Genomic DNA, 13,992 nt, shown 5'->3' with positions numbered 1-13,992 from the left:
CATCTTGGATACCGTTGACTTTGTTTCTGCTGTTTGTTCCTAGAGAGCGCCAGCCTAGCTCTTTATTTTATTTATTTTTGTTCTTCTGGAGGTCACCATCTTGGATACCAAGGACTTTGTTTCTGCTTTTTGTTCATAGAGAGCGCCAGCGTCGCTCTGATTCATCACATAAGGTCGATGTTCAATTACCTACCATAGCTATTATGGTCCTTATCGACATATTAAATTTAAATTTTTTAACAAAATACATTGAAAGCGCTGTGATTCGAACCATCGCAGCTCTGATCTCTAGATTGGAAAACATACTCCTTTAACCGCACGGCCATCGAGACATTTACCAAACTGAGAATAAAATAAGGTATATATAAAAATAACATGCATATTCGGACTTGTAATTTTTTTTGATTTGAAGTAATAATAGCACCACCTGTTCGAGACAGAACCACCATCATGTATTAAGACGTAACTGTAACAATTATCGTTACGGTCACAATCTTAAATATCCGTAATTGTTTTGTTAAAAATCGGGAAAAAATTTAAAAATCATTAAAAAATTAATCAATCAAATGAAATAATAAAAATCTTAAAAAACACCGTTGCACTTTTCGTTACGGTCGCTATCTTGAAAATACATAATTTTAATACTAGAGATTCGAAAAAAAATTACTTATTATAATACTGATTAATTAGTTCGATTCCTGTCCTTGCTTCGAAACTATTAGAGCAAAAAAAAACAGTGAAATTTTACTTTGACCTTGAAATATGATTTTACCTTGACGACCATCATGGATCCTCCATTTCTCGTTCAGTACATGCTACCAGGAGCTACCACCTGCTAGAGGTCATTGCCACCATCTTGTTTTCGTCTGCTGGAGGACACCTTCTTGTGCGTGTACTCGTCTTATAGAGTACATTACCATCATTCTTGTCTAAGTTTTACCCGCTAGAGTGCAGTAATCATTTATTATTACTGAAGTGCCTGCCATCTTGAAATTTGGGCGCCATCTTGGAATCGTGTAATTATTTAGCTAGAAATTCTGGATAAAATTACAAAATTCATCAAAAAATTCACTCATTAAAGAAATGATTGATTATATCAATTCCTGTTCTTGGTTCGATCCTTGGATGATGCAAAAAAATAATTTTATGGAAAAAATAATTATTATAATAAATTATTATCAAAGTCCTAAAAGAGACTTAAAATCATCTATTACCATCATCCTTTAAACCATTACGACCGCTATTTTAGATATTTGTATTTATTGACTTATTAGTTCGGGAAAAATTTCAAAATTCACCGAAAAAATCACACATTATTTTACACATTGAATCGAAACTTTCTTCGATCTATGAACGAAGCTGAAAATAAAATTTAATTTAAATACCAGAAAAATGTCAGCTTCGAGAAATAAAACACCGCAAGTACTTTTACAAACATAATATTTATTACATTATTTCTATCCTACTAAAGGATCACTTGCGAAAGCCAGCAATCTTATAAACATTTAGCCCTGCATAGACGTGAAACGACTAATTCTTAGCTCCAACAGCTCCAACTGCTCCAAATGCTCTAACAGCTCCAACAGCTCCAGAGGATCCAAATGCTCCATATGCTCCAACAGCTCAAAATGCTACAAAGGCTCCAAATGCACCAAATGCTCCAAATGCTCCAACAGCTCCAAATGCTCCAAATGCTCCAAATGCTCCAACAGCTCCAAATGCTCCAAATTCTCCAAATGCTCCAAATGCTACAAATGCTCCAACTGCTCCAACAGCTCCAAATGCTCCAACTAATTTCAATTACTTTTTTTTATCGAACATGACATGAATACATGCATGACTTTATCAATATACATTTTGGATGTCAGTGGTGACTTTTTTACACCTTTTAGTTATAAATTTATTTAGATATGAGCTTTCGAGAAATGATAAAGTACATTTTTAAAAAATCTTAATTTTTCTTTAAGTACACATGCAATTAATGGAAACCATTATTTTATGTAGCCAGCTTCCCTCAGTTCTTTAAGTATGAAGGATATTTCTTTGATGCTCGAATAGTTTCCTGCACAAAGCGAACCATGTAGAAGTCTTAGCCTGTCAACCAATATGTTAGGATCTTCCCATGAGGTATAATCAATCTCTCTGCTACGTTCATCTTCCGTGTATGTTTATAATAAAAATGATTATCCCTGGTGTCTTCTGGTTCAACACCAACGACAAGGTCACTTTCGTCATCGACCAGTGATTATCACAAGCTTGATTAGGATAATTTATTTTGTGCCGGAAATTAGGCATTATGTCACCTTTTTTTTATTTTTCTATAATTTTAATTTTTTTTTGGAAATCTTATTTTTTAATTTATCTGGTTGTTAAGGCGATTGGTGCACGGTAAAAAAACGGTCACAGGCCCGAAAACAATGAATTTTTTATCATATGACCACTAAAGAGTCTAGATGCCTATGTGGGTGACCGTTACTATGTAGGGAGGTCAGGAGCTTAGTTCCAGCTCGTCAGTGGCGAGATGGCCTTCATACGGGAAGGGTGTCGCTGGTGGTCGCTCTGCGGCCTGCCATCTAGCGGGAACTAACAAAACCTCGAAGGTTGTATCTCGCTCTCCCTCTAACACACAGCCGATAAGGTTCTATTGTGCCCGGAGGAGGGGAAGGTTTATCAGGTTTCTCTTTCACTCATCCTTCGCCATGGGGAGGCGGAATGGATTATCTTTTGTCCGCAACTGCGCAGACGTCATGTGGCTACTCCCGCACTCTTCTCACTCATCTCGCTCATTCTCTCACACTATTTCAATAAATCTTTTCAAATCTTCAACATCAATACTTTAAACCATTGGGCTTCCTACGGATTAATTATATTTCATGCAAGTGCCCGAATTCAGCTGCAAAAAAATAAAACGCGTAGTCAATTTTTTTCTTCAAAAACCTTCCCAAACACTGTGTGTTAAAAAACATTCTGAAAGCCCATTTTTCTAGATAAATGGAAATTCTAAATCACCTACGCCACAAGGAAACATTGTGCTTTAATATTATGTAAAGAAAACACCTCTTAGTTTTATAGTTATGTAAAGGTGGTGTGATATGTTTTAGATGTCGCACCATCTTATCATCCATGTAGAAGAGTTACCCGAAAAGCTAACAAGACTATTGCCATGGAAATGGAAATATGGTTAAGGAAATATTTTTCAAATGTTTGTAAACAGTAAACAACATATAAAAAATCTTATAACTGTAAAATTAAAATACAAACAACCCTATAGCAAATTTAATTTCAATATGAAAAAGTCTACAATAATGTTTACAAGAAACGAAATTGCAATAGCAATACAAAAATATCGCAATTTTGTTACATTGTTAATATATATATTATTTTTAATAAAGGCAATAAAAATGACATATTCAATATTTGGAATACAATAAATACCTTAAGCCCTACATAGTTGCTGCGATATTCACAATAAATGCTTTTCTTAAATATAGTAATTAAAAAACATCGTAAATAAATTATGAACATACATATTATGGTGAAGGAAAGTGGACACTATCACACTGAAAAATCTTAGAGGGTAGTTTTCCTCATCTTATTTCTTTCTTTGCGTTTTTGGTCTTGTTCGTTAAAATATTTCATGTTCAAATACTTGATACGCATATACGTTCTTGTCCTGACAAAACTTCTTCTGGATATTTATTTTCAGTAGTTCCGCAAATAATTTTAGTCAGTGATTCAAAAATCCGCTCTTTTTTGCACAAATTGTTGCCATGAATATTATCAAAACACATTTCAGCGATCTTTATTAATTCAAAAAATTCATTAGTGGGACATTTTAAGTTACCCTTTGATTATACATGTATCCAGCTATCGTCCTCCGAATTGAAATCCGTAGTGCCAAGGTCAGGATATTTATTTCTGAAACGGTGAGCTATATAGCCAGAAACATATTTCAGCCCTTCAAGAGAAATTTCGTCACTTGAAAGGGGCCTGGCCTCTAAATCTAAAGCTGGGTTTACGATTGATTTCCTTAAGAATTATAACTTAACATCGAGCACACGATTAAGTCAAAACTACATTTTACAGTTTATGATTGCCATAGAAGTCGTTAATTCTAACCAATCACAGAACAAAACACATGGTCGGCCATTGTTCGAAACGGAGAAGCAGGTATGAAATAGGTTATTGACAAATGGGATATCTATTTTTCGAAATGGATGATGATTACAAATTACATACGAATTCTAACCCAAAATACTGCCTCGCTCAGTCCAATAATAAGACATAAACTTCCGGTTGAAAGGTTCCGGTTTGTTGTGATTGGTCGCTTCCCTTAAGTCTTAACGAAAAATATAAAATATAACCATTTCTGTTAAGTCTTAAGTCATCATATTGTTCGCACACGACCCGTCAAAATTCACACACGACAATCATAAACCATTCCACTAGTTTACATAGAGTCATATGGTAAGTACAGGACTAAGTCTTAAGTCTTAATTCTTAATTTTCAATCGTAAACCCACCTTAAGTCTATTTCTTCCATGTCAGCAAGATCTATTTCATTTAAAGGTGATTTCTCTTGAAATGTATTTGTAAAATACATTTCCTTGCACAAAAGTAGTTCTGTAATTTCATTCTGATAAGCACTGTCTCTGTCAATACCTACTTCATGTCCTGGGGAATCCTTCCCAACCCCGCCAAGACAGAAGCAATTCTTTTCACCAGACGCCGCCCCCGTCAGCCACCAGCACTGTTCGTGGGAGGCGCAGTGATCAACTGGAGCGATTCAGTGAAATACCTCGGTGTGACACTGGATCGCACACTGCGCTTCTCACAGCACTTCTCGTCGGCCACTGCCCGGGCCTATCGCGTATTCAACTCGCTCTCCCCCATACTCCGCCCCTAAAGCCCCCTCCCAGACCAGGACCGTGTACGCCTCTTCAAGGCGTACATAGTACCTATCTTATTGTATTTATCAGTAATATTTGCCCATGTACCCGACATCCGTTTCCACCAACTAAATACATGTTTCAATAAACTACTCAGAGCCACACTCGGGAAATACAGACACGTAACCAACATACAGCTACATGACCTTGCAAACACACAATCACCAAGATCTCTAGTCACACGATACACAGACAAATTCTTCCACAAAGCTGCACAACACCCGTCTACACTGATACAGAACATTGGCAAACACGACATCACCAGACCCTATCCACACAAACTCATTACAGATTACCACCCCGGCAGGCCACCCTGACTGGGCGGCCCCAAGATCTCCAATGGGACACCATCCAAAGTGAAAGTGCAGTGTATATCATGTATATATGTGTATAGTATGGACGCCAACCACAGTGCCATACCGGTGTAGCCATTAACGGACGCCAACCATAGCACATTGTTTGTTTGTTTGTTTGATAGCTTAGTTTTTAAACCAATAATATTCAGTTTTCTTGTAACACTTATCTGTATTTATTCATTTTTAATTCTTTTTAAATAATACTAAATGTAATAATGTGTGCATTTCCCAGTGATGTGAAGACATTGAGCCCAATGGCTCCAAAGGCAAAGACAAAAGGTTTTTTAAAGTTTCCTTTTATGATATGTATATATTCTGTGCCATGTAAAAACTGAAGTGTTAATATGTAAAAATTTGGCAAAAGAGCAGGAAACTGCTGGTATGTCTAAATAACCCTGCAAACCATGTATTGTGACAATTACGAAAAATAAAAACCTATTAAAAACCTAAAAAAAAACTTCTGAGACGTCAGCTTTCGGATTCAGCGATCGTGGGTTCTACTCCCGGCCACGCCGGAAAAAAAATGTTTTTTATTCTGGTAAATTCTAAGATTATATCCATACATCTAACCATGGGCGTAGATCCCGGGGGGGCCAGGGGGGCCCGGGCCCCCCCTGGAATTAATGGGCCCCCCCTTGGGGGGGCCCACTTCGTGATTTTAAAGGTAATGGTGTACACAACATATATATCAGATTATTATTTACAACGACGACAGACACTTTGACATGCTTTACATTCATACCTTCGAGTTCCGTAGTTATTTTCCCTTACCCCTTCTGCGAAAGCCATGGTATGGAGTTTTCCAGTGAGAACTTTGAAACCCTTAATTCCTAGAAACCGTTCATTCCAAAGGACGAAGCTAGGGTAAGGTTCCGTTAGCATTTCCTCCCCATTGTTACCCACACTACCTTGTGCTCTGAATCGACAGTATTACAGGTTTCAGGTAGTCTGTTTTTAAAGTGGTTTTGCACTCGTGTGCGCCAGTCTTCTGCTTTCTTGGCAAACATAAACATGGATAAGTTAGTGACGCGGAAGACACGGAAAACAGAATCTCACCTGGTAAGCTTGATTGTTTTATAAGTAGTGACTATTATTTAGGTAATATATTTTATTTAAGTGATTATGTAATATTTTTTCCAGTAAATAAACAACTTAATACTTTAACAGTAATTATAGCAGAATTTAGTTTATTTACGAACTGAAACTTATATACCATTTTCTGGAATTTTTTAGCTCATCTTCATTCTGTAAGGCTAGCTGCTCTGTACGTTACATGTGAATATACAGGGAATAATTTTTTTCCTCGTCAATATGGAATTTAAAATCACTCCCCTTTTATTATCAATCGATAATTTTCGCAATTCATGGCCGATAATCACTTTATAACATTTGTTATTTGATAACTGCAACACTGCACGAGTAAACAGAAGTAAGAGTGAGAAAGAAGTATTTAAACGTTACACATCCGTATTTAAGTTAATAAGGAAGCAAACGCGTCTCTTTAATAACTAATCAAGCGGCATATTTTAAATAAATAATTCACTTCCAAAACACTGATTATACTAAATATAAGCCGAGAAATGTATGTAGTTTAATTAGCTGAAGGATAAATTTCATAGTTCTATCTCCGAGATTTTTCATTTGTATCATTAAGTTTTTTTTTCTTTTTTACCTGGTTGATACCTTTACAAAATAAAATATTCTTTAAGGGTTTTAATATGATTCGATCGTTCATTTGATGTTGATCCGTTTATTAGCTTTGGCGATTTGGGTTTTTAGGGCGCATCAAAAACTGTGAACAAAGAATTTCACGAACAGCATTTGAATCGCAGTAATTATGTGATGTGGCATAAAAAAACCCGACAAAGTGCGAGTCTAACTCGCGCACGAAGGGTTCCGTACCATTATCTATAAAAACGGCAAAAAAAAATCATGTCTGTTGTATGGGAGCCCCACTTAAATATTTATTTTATTCTGTTTTAGTATTTCTTGTTATAGCGGCAAAAGAAATACATCATTTGTGAATTTTTTTTCTGTTTTCACGTTTGTTGTATGGGAGCCCCCCTTAAATATTTGTTTTATTTTAATTTAATCATTTATTTTTAAATTGAAATTAGAATAAACACTTTTGGAAAATGGTAATGTATCGGTGGGGTGTTATATATTTGCATTATATTCACGTATATTATTATTATTATTTTTTTTTTTCATGGATATTTTATGTACTTAGGTTAACAAATTATTCAAACATGTTTGAGAGATCACTGCTTATAGTCATGAATTAATAATTAGTAAAACATTTTGCTCTGCTTTATTGTTAATATCACTTACGTAAAAATAAAGTGTATAACATACGAGCTTATCATCCAGAGAAGACTTGTTTCGGTTGACCTCTAGCGCAAAATTCTTAAACCACAGAATTCACGGGCCCCCCCTGGAAATCCTACAGATTTGCGCCCATGCATCTAACTGTAAATGATTCGGAGAGACTTTACCATTTCTTTGTGACGTTGCAACTCCAAATAGTTATCTCAGATGGTAATAGGTAGTGTCGGTAACTCATTTCACTATGATAATTATACATAAATATAGTTTAAAAAACTAAAAAAAACCATGCTTTTAAAGAATATCAAACTAAAAAGTTAAAAATAAAAATAGTTAAAAAAACTAAAGAAACATGCTTTTAAAGATTATCAAACTAAAAAGTTAAAAATAATTTTAAAATTTAATTTATGACAATAGTATATAAGCAATACTATTATAAATGAGAATAAAGCATGGGGCGCTTAATATACAAAAAATATGGCACAAAGCGCCTCAAGCTTTTTTTCTCATTTATACTAGTATTGCTTATGTACTATTGTCATAAATTAAATTTTAAAATTATTTTTAACTTTTTAGTTTGATAATCTTTAAAAGCATGTTTCTTTAGTTATTTAAACTATATTTATTGATGTTCCATACCTCTAATATACGGACAGAGAAAAAAACCACTCTAACACATCTTAGTTCAGTTTAACTGTTAACAAATATTTAGGTTAACAGGTCCTATACATATTTCCGAATGTTTTACTGACTGAGTTATACTGGACATTAATTAAATTTATCTCTGATATTTATACTTTTAAACGAAAATTTGAATTTATCATTTTATGTAAACTCTAATGCGTTAAAAAGTGTAACGCAACACTACACACAGGTAGTGATGTCTAGTGCACTGCCCTATGCACATTAGTTAACAAAAAAATAAAATGAAATATTAATTACTGATGTCGTGATACAAGTAACACATGCTTATCTGATATTTATCTCAATTAGAATACGAAATAGGAAGATAAAATAATTAACTGATTTTAAGACTGATTTATTACTTACACAGTACAGTGCATTTTGAAGACAAATGGGTCTTAAGAAGCGAAAATCGTACTCGATTAAAGGATGGTATGGTGTTCGGTATATTAAGGTTTCCCTCAAAGTAACGGTTTCAGAATGCTTTTAAGATATTAGTTACATCCCAACATAAGTTTAAAACATTTCTCTTAAGAGTGTGCTTCGTAGCATTAAAAGATGTGCCTTAATTATTTTGCAAATTTATCATTTTTATGGTGACGATGTCAGGGGTTTTCGTAATTTTTTTTTAGAAATATAGTACAGTATTAGCAACTACGTTAAGAACTGTTATTTTATTCACACAGAGAAAAGAAATACAAAATGCTAAAATTTGGCGTTTGTCTTTTTATACACTATATAGGTTTGTTATTATATGTGTGTTGTAACATGTATAAAAATTTTAAATATATTCAACAATATTTGGTAATTATATATATTAAAAAACTTTTATGTACGCGACTTGAAACTACGTGAAAGGTTTTCAGTCTATAAAGGCCTATTCTATGATTTTTTTAAAAATATTAATTCTTATGCAAACAATTAATAAAATTGGAAGTTTCTTACATTGTCAGTATATGCATAGCATTACAGTTATTCCAAACAATTCTCTACCAGTGTTTACCTAAGGTTTGCATGTTACGTTGGTTCTTCTACTAATACACGTATATTACAAGAGGTTTGTAATAGATTAAATGAGGTAAGTAAGAATTCGTTTTTATAAACATTGTGTATGAAATTATAAATTTTGAGATGTATAATAACAAAAAGAAGTGCGTTCCGAAGACATATGTCGGTAGTGTTACCCACTGAAACATTATTCCCACTTCAACTCTCTGTAAAAATAAAAGTATGGGGTTGAATGCGTCAAAAGGGGTATATAAATAAAATTTGAGGCTTCTTCCTTATTTCATACGCTAGTGTCCCCCACTTACAATTGCAAACAAAAAATTTTCCTCGATGTTGTAATTTACTCTGCGTAATCACAAAAATTTTTGGCAGTAAATAAGTATTTAATTTTTAAAAATGAAAGCATTCATGTTTCGAAAAAAATATTAAAGCGATGTGGGAGAAAATGTTTATAGATACTCCAGTAAAATTTTCAGTTTGATTGTTTTGATAATTTCGGAGCTGTTGCGAGTTTAGTTTGGAGGATTCTTCGGCCGCGCGAGGCGAGTTTGGCTCTTTTTCATTTTCTTCCAGCCGATACCCGGCTTCACCTCGCATCCTCTGCTGGTCTTCCCTTGTCCTCTCCAGATGTATTACTGTATATTAGCTCCATGAGCGCGACCTTGACAGACCCTTCGTTACTTCCGTCTCCTCTCTCGTCATCCCTCTACACCCCATTCTTACCCCTCCCCTCCGCAGGCTGCGGCCCGCCGGACTACCTGGTTGCGACAAGCGCCGCCCTCAGCGCCACGTCGCGGGGACATTCTTCCCGGCGGCGAGAGTTTTACACGCAGCACTAGAACTGTCACTCCAGAGGGCATGTTTTGAGTTGGATCGTATCAAAAACAAAATGATATGAAAATATATACATAACTCAATAGTGTTCTGCCAATAATGTTTTCATTTTCATTTAAATTTATTCTTTAATTCGCTCCTGAAGTAGTCCAGCAGTGATCAATGGAAATTGTCAATATTAAACTGTAATTTTGACGATGAAAATTTTTTCTTCTTACTTTTATATGTGCAGAAACCTATTCGTACACTCGTTTCTTGAACTATAATTAAGTTTAACATAATTATGTGTTTTCTAAATAATTCTGGCTTGGAATAAAAATAAATGCATTTAAAATGACATAACTCAGTAAAAAAAAGTTTATTAAAAATATCCTAGGTATATTATGTCTTAAAAAGAAGCATCAAAAATAAATATGTACAGTTAAATTAGTTTTTTCGTAATATTTTCCATGCACCAATCGCCTTAAGGGGGTGACTTACTCTTTGTTAGGCCGGTGTACGCCACGTGTTTAAACTTTGTGCCAGTGGACCGAAGACCCCTTTCCCAGGGGGCCTATCTGATATTTTGCTGTCAAATGTGGATGTGGGCAGCCCAGTTGAAATTTCTCTCGCCTGCAGTCACGTCCCGAGTTTGTAATTTTATTTCTCTTCATGACAAAAATGGCATAGATTGGCTTCTGGGCTGCAAGCTGCTACTTCTTAGAGGCCTTCTGAGAATAGCAAGTCTCGTCACGAATGAGTCTCCAGTGGACCTGTGTTCCCACCTTAGTGGCTATTTCTGTCCCCCCTTCCTCTCACTCCACCTCACATTTGTTCTGAGAAATCAAGTCGGGAGCAGTGACCTGACGTGAACTTAGTCAAGACGATGGGCTAATTCAAGGACTTTCTCCCTGGTCTTACAGAGACGTCCACGACATCTAGCGGCAGAAAAAGTAACCGCGGGCCTGGTCGCCAGCGTGTATAGCACACCCTCTTGACACCTGGTGGCAAGTCAGCACACCGCCTCAATTAGTTCCCCTTTACACCGCTAGAAAGCAGCACCGCAGTGCCATAAGGCACTATGTTTCTTCTCGCGGCCAGTAGAAGTCGATTGTTTGTTGCCTTCTGTACTTGCCAGTAGAGAGTGCACATGTCTGTGTTCTTGTCACGACTGCCTCGGACTCCTTCGCATGTTTGCGGCCATGAGTCCACCCTTCCCCTACTTTTTTCCTAGGGCCGACCACCCGATTTAATTAGTAGCTTTGACCGTCATCGCCAGGACTCAGTACTCTGACGTCGGCTGCTGACCATGTATTCTCAGCATCCTCTGCGCTAAGAGGCTTTTCGCGGGAATGGCGACTTTCGGTTGCATAAAAGATGTAGTCAGTTGCTTAAGGGAAGTGATCCCATTTGTACAGTAGCCAGGCAGATATAGTTTTTAGAAAAAGTCATGTGTAGTTAAAATTTTTATTTTTTTTATTCTTTAAAAATTTGTTTTCCTAACGCGCATCCGCGATTTCTCGGTGCGCGTCATCCTGATGTCGGCGCGAGACACCTCGGAGGCCCTGTTTCCACACCCTGTTTGGTGAGTAATCCGTTTTTTCCTCCTCCCCATATTCCCATTGTTGGCCTTTCGCGCCGAATGTGTTTGACTGTCTGGAAGCAGGTCTAATTCGTTTTAAATTTGACTTGTGTTTCAGACAGGGTCCAAGTTTATGGGGAGAGAAATTGCTCCCCACATGACCTTCGGGACCTCCGGCTGATTTCCCCCTTTAGAAGAGTTTTCCTCTCGGAGCGACGTCATCCTGGGAAGACCCGGGTGATATGAGCTATATATATTTTCCGCTTGCATGGAAGGAACTAAATTCATTAAAAAGATACCAGCGAGCAGTGCTTTAAGAACGTAATCCTCAAGAACATGTAAAATCAAGGAAACTAATATATATGTAATCGTTGGGAGAATCAAATTATGGTGCTATACTTGAAATTTTGTTAATGTAATAATTTGTTTGTTAAGGTGTAATATGTATTGTTTTAAATAATGTAGGGGCTCCCCCTTAACTTTGTTCATTACTAAGATCTTTACTATCATGTCGAAATAATGCTAAAACAAAACCTCTTAATGATAAACCAGGAAAACCTATAGACCAAATTATTTATATAGTGCATTTATTTATCATATACCTTCTTCTACATAACGATCCACGAACTCCCAAGTTACTAGAGTGCAACGAGTGTAAATTTTGTCGTGTTCACCGCCTCGTGTCCCCTCTGGTAATTAACTTTAATTTTCTTAATATTTTGCCCAGCAGTTTCCAAGGTGTTTTTAATTAATTTAAAATAATATATTTTTTGGGCACGAGGGGTGTTACAATTTTATTACGTCATTTCCATCGTTTTGATCTCAAGCCACCATCACTTTCTTTGCTCTTGACCGCTTTAGGTGCTTCAGCACAGTACTCAATTATATCAGCATCACAAGCTTGATCAGGAAATTAATTTTATTACGTCGTTTCCATCGTTTTGGTCTCAAGCCACCATCACAGTCTTCGCTCTTGCATGATTTAGGTGCTTCAGCACAGTACTCATTCATGTCAGCCTTAGATTTGTCAGCACAGTCATCGATCATGTCAGCCTCAGATGTGTCACCAAAATCTTCAATAATGTCAGCTTCAGATGTTTCATACAGTCATCGGTCTTGTCAGCTTCAGGTGGTTCTCCATCTTTCACATTTTCATGGAGATGACTAGATATTGATGTAAATATATTTTAATTTCTAATGAGGTTTCTACTTTCTTCGTTTGTTTTTTTTTGAAATTATTGTCTTGATATATATCAGTATTTTTAGCATTAGCTTTTTTACATTCTTCATAATCATTATTGTCGTCTAATATTCTGCCTTCGTTCCTCTTCCACGATGTTGGAGCACAGTCTTCGTTATCTTTATTCATCTTAGTTGTACAGTTCTTGCAATGTCTATCCAAGTAATATCTTCAACCAAAGGATTTATGGCACTGACTGCAATTATATGGTTTTTGACAAGGACCCAAATTAAACTCCTTCTCTCATGTCGTTTAGCATTTTTTCTCAAGTTAAACATCTTGCTGCAGCATCTACAGTGATGTCGTTTTGATACAGCTACAGGCAACGAATCAGGGTACATGTTAGATTCTGCGACTAATGGCAGATGCAAACTAAGAGTTTTAAATTGAAACCATTACTGAAATAGAATTTTTTAAATATTTCGTCAGCGAGAGTTAAATTATCTCATGCAAAAGTACTGGTTGTAAGTAGTTATGCTTTTCAACAACAGATGATGCCACGTGTTGCTGCAGGTAAATAATATTTATTTCTTTTATGCGGGATGCGGATGTTCACTAACGATCGCAAAAGAAGGATGGCTTTGCTAGACTCCAAGGAGAAGGAAGTTTGTTCATCCAGTTAGTGTTTCTCAGATTTCTCAGGGCATATTATTATTTGACTGAATAATGAATTTTTTTAAAATTCCACCTGTTAAAAATATTGCAAGTGGTGATTTAGTAGCAGAAATTCACTAATTAAATTTAACCTTGAATATAATGACATGTCTCATTAAAAGTAAAACTCCTTCATGGAGAGATCGGTTTCTCAGAAATAACCAGAAGCACTTGGAGAAACCATAGGAATGATCGCAAGCACACGGAAAAAACCCATCAAAATATTGACAAGTATAATTAGTAGCACATGGAGATAACCATCATAATATTGACATGGATAATCGGGAGCACACGGAGAAAACCACCACACATTTTTTTTGATAAATTACAAAAAAAAATTAAACAAAAATTACAAAATATAAAAAACTGATTCTGCTAGCT

Source organism: Bacillus rossius, chromosome 3 (genome assembly GCF_032445375.1).
Source record: "Bacillus rossius redtenbacheri isolate Brsri chromosome 3, Brsri_v3, whole genome shotgun sequence".
In the NCBI taxonomy this organism is placed as follows: Eukaryota; Metazoa; Arthropoda; class Insecta; order Phasmatodea; family Bacillidae; genus Bacillus; species Bacillus rossius.
Note: the sequence above shows the minus strand (reverse complement) of the source record.